Genomic DNA, 4,368 nt, shown 5'->3' on the forward strand with positions numbered 1-4,368 from the left:
TGTTCATTAATAACTACCAAGCTTATATGTATGGGTACAACTGTTTTTTTTTTTAATTCCAGGCATGATGGATACTAATGCATGAAGATATTAGCTGTCAGAATACTTACCATATCAAATATTATACATTAAAATTGAAGTGAGATAGTTAAGTTTTCTTTCCTTGTATAAATAAATAGATTCCTGTTTTAACAGTTAAGAAAAACTCACCAGATCTTGTTGATGATTAATATCCACAGCCTACAGTGTCAAAAATTAAATAGGCAAAATAAGAAAAACAATTTTTCTTAATGCTGAGATACAGCAGCCTTAAACAAGGGAAAATAGATCATCTGCCCACTCAACTTTCAGAAATGAATTTATAAGCTTTATTATTTTGTATAATTTAAAAGCATACTTAGGAGTTTCAGACCATAAAATCATCAGACAATCAAACTTTTGAATCCTACAGTATTCTTATCTCCCCTATTACCAATGAGTCAAAATTTATCTTTTTATAAGCTGGTGTCATGCCATCAGATCAGATCAGTTGCTCAGTCATGTCCGACTCCTTGCGACCCCATGAATCACAGCACGCCAGGCCTCCCTGTCCATCACCAACTCCCGGAGTTCACTCAGACTCACGTCCATCGAGTCAGTGATGCCATCCAGCCATCTCATCCTCTGTCGTCCCCTTCTCCTCTTGCCCCCAATCCCTCCCAGCATCAGAGTCTTTTCCAATAAGTCAACTCTTCACATGAGGTGGCCAAAGTACTGGAGTTTCAGCTTTAGCATCATTCCTTCCAAAGAAATCCCAGGGCTGATCTCCTTCAGAATGGATTGGTTGGATCTCCTTGCAGTCCAAGGGACTCTCAAGAGTTTTCTCCAACACCACAGTTCAAAAGCATCAATTCTTCGGCACTCAGCCTTCTTCACAGTCCAACTCTCACATCCATACATGACCACAGGAAAAACCATAGCCTTGACTAGACGAACCTTTGTTGGCAAAGTAATGTCTCTGCTTTTGAATATGCTGTCTAGGCTGGTCATAACTTTCCTTTCAAGGAGTAAGCGTCTTTTAATTTCATGGCTGCAGTCACCTTCTGCAGTGATTTTGGAGCCCCCCAAAAATAAAGTCTGACACTGTTTCCACTGTTTCTCCATCTATTTCCCATGAAGTGGTGGGACCGGATGCCATGATCTTGGTTTTCTGACTGTTGAGCTTTAAGCCAACTTTTTCACTCTCCACTTTCACTTTCATCAAGAGGCTTTTGAGTTCCTCTTCACTTTCTGCCATAAGGGTGGTGTCATCTGCATATCTGAGGTTATTGATATTTCTCCCGGCAATCTTGATTCCAGCTTGTGCTTCTTCCAGTCCAGCGTTTCTCATGATGTACTCTGCGTATAAGTTAAATAAGCGGGGTGTTAATATATAGCCTTGATGAACTCCTTTTCCTATTTGGAACCAGTCTGTTGTTTCATGTCCAGTTCTAACTGTTGCTTCCTGACCTGCATACAAATTTCTCAAGAGGCAGATCAGGTGGTCTGGTATGCCCATCTTTTTCAGAATTTTCCACAGTTCATTGTGATCCACACAGTCAAAGGCTTTGGCATAGTCAATAAAGCAGAATAGATGCTTTTCTGGAACTCTCTTGCTTTTTCCATGATTATGCCATATCTAACTGCAAATCTGGTTGTTATACATCCTGGTAAATTCCTTCTGGAACTCCTCACTAAGGAGAAACCTCTTAAATATTGCAAAGATGATCCTCATGATGACCCGGGTCCTGTAATTTAACTCCCCAGAACCCTGAGTCAAAAATGCTTCTCCACATACGTATAGTACTGTTTCACATCTCTACACTGTGTATCTTCAGAATTCATGGAAACCACTGCCCAGAATGGGTTATTTGTGTTCTTCTTACAGACTCTTATAATTGGCTCAGAGCTGTAAAAGTCACAATTCAAATAGTCACTTAATCTTCACAACAGCCCTATGCATTAGATAACATTATTCCATTCATAGAAAACTGGGGCACAGAAGAGTTTGGCAAAAGTATTATAAGTGGTAAAACTGGGTTGAATTCAGAGAGCCTGGGGTGACAATCTCTGCACTTGACCACTGCACTACAGAAAATCTTACACATACACTGCTATCATTCCATTACCCCTGTGAGTGTAAGTGTGAACGTTGCTATGGTGCACAACACTTTGCAACCCCATGGACTGTAGCCTGTCAGGCTCCTGTGTCCATGAAATTCTCCAGGCCAGAATATTTGAGTGGGTTGCCATTCCATTCTCCAGGGGATCTTCCCAACCAAGGGATTGAACTCAGGTCTTCCGCATTGCAGGTGGATTCTTTACCATCTGAGCCTCCGAGTCAAACTCCTAGTTCCAAGAATCCTTTTAATATATTGTCGTCAGATAGAGGATGTATCAGATGTTAAACTGGTAAGAACAGATGCTACATTTGATGTTAGCCAAAGGGTAAGAGAATTTTTCATTCTTTCTCTTCTGACAGTTTCTTGAAGACAAAGGTTCATCTTACTCAATTTTGTGTAAAAAAGTACCCATCATTGTAGTTATTTCCCAACAATGCAATATACAAATATATTGAATTAAATTTAAACATATGTTAAATATCTTTTATCCAGTTTCTGACACATTACTTAATTTTTTGAAGGGTTAAAGGAAAGAAACAAAGGTAAGAAGGAAGAGGGAAGAAGAAGAGATAGGCTACTTATAGAGTATTGCAGAAGAATAATTAAAAGGACAATTTCTCCCAACCAAGGAGCACTCCACAAAGGGAATAGAGAAAGAATACATTTTTATTATTTAATTAGTGGTGCCCATCACAGGCAATCTGCTGAAATTGTAAAGACAGAAATCTAATCCATTTATATAGACAACAACTGCAATCAATGACAGACATATTTTTAAGGTAAACAGCAAATGGTTTTCAAGTAAGTCCTGACAGAACCATTCGTGACAAGTAGTATATCCTAACTTTATCTTTACCTGGTAATGGGTTATGCTAGCTAATTGGTGTTATCTAGAGAAAAAAAAAATTCTCATGTCTATGACGGAGTAGTTTAGCAACTTGGAGCAAGTTTCTGCCCACCAAAATTGAGTTCCTATCCTCTCACAGAAACTGGGAGATAGGGGTGTTATCTTCCTTGATGTTACATTTTATAGGGATAGCTTCCAGGTTTCTGAGAAAGACATTCCTAGGTAGGAAATCTGAGTAAATGCCAATCTAGTTTTCAAAATTATTTACATTTCAAAGAGAGGAGAAAGTACTTACCTATTATACAGAGTGAAGTAAGCCAGAAAGAAAAACACCAATACAGTATACTAACACATATATATGGAATTTAGAAAGATGGTAACAATAACCCTGTGTACGAGACAGCAAAAGAGACACTGATGTATAGATCTGTGGGAGAGGGAGAGGGTGGGGAGATTTGGGAGACGATATTTGGCAAAACTAATACAATATTGTAAAGTTTAAAAATAAAATAAAATTAAAAAAAATAAAATATCTTTAAAAAAAATGAGAGGAAGAAAATCTCTTATTTTCAACAGGGAGAATTAAGCTTCTCATTTTTAATATGTATGTGTCCTTACAGGAATAGTGACTAAAAGAAAGTCAGAGGAAGTTTATTGGGAAAGACCAGATTCGCCACTTCCTAGCCTTTTTCTTCAGAGAAGGCAATGGCACCCCACTCCAGTACTCTTGTCTAGAAAATCCCATGGATGGAGGAGTCTGGAGGGGTACAGTCCATGGAGTCGTTAAGAGTCGGACACAACTTCATTTTCACTTTCACTTTTCACTTTTATGCATTGGAGAAGGAAATGGCAACCCACTCCAGTGTTCTTGCCTTGAGAATGCCAGGGAAGGGGGAACCTGGTGGGCTGCCATCTATGGGGTCACACAGAGTCGGACACAACTGAAGTGATTTAGCAGCAGCAGCAGCCTTTTTCTTGGAGGGTGTATTTAATCTCTGTGGGGCTCTGCTTTTCATCTTTAGAGTGAGTGAGCTGCATTGGATATTATTTAAGGTCATGCTTGGATTTATTGCTCTATTTCAAAATAATGAAAGGACCGAGGATTCAGTGAGGATGACAGGTGGTGTTATTTTTCACATCCACACTTGTTTGAACTTTAATTACTCTGATTTCTCTAACACGCAGTCAGTGACCTACCTTGAACACTTATAAACCTTTAAATCACAAGGAAATTAGAATTACTATGTCCCTATCATACACGACTGAGTGACTTCACTTTCACTTTTCACTTTCATGCATTGCAGAAGGAAATGGCAAGCCACTCCAGTGTTCTTGCCTGGAGAATCCCAGGGACGGTGGAGCCTGGTAGGCTGCTGTCTA

General features: G+C 39.2%; 1 pseudogene; it reads right to left on the reverse strand.

The window, feature by feature from the left end:
- Window positions 1–2,312: 2,312 nt before the first annotated feature.
- Window positions 2,313–2,479, reverse strand: LOC139184313 (U2 spliceosomal RNA; annotated as a pseudogene).
- Between the last annotated feature and the right edge of the window lie 1,889 nt (window positions 2,480–4,368).

This window comes from Bos indicus, chromosome 7, assembly GCF_029378745.1.
Source record: "Bos indicus isolate NIAB-ARS_2022 breed Sahiwal x Tharparkar chromosome 7, NIAB-ARS_B.indTharparkar_mat_pri_1.0, whole genome shotgun sequence".
Lineage (NCBI taxonomy): Eukaryota > Metazoa > Chordata > Mammalia > Artiodactyla > Bovidae > Bos > Bos indicus.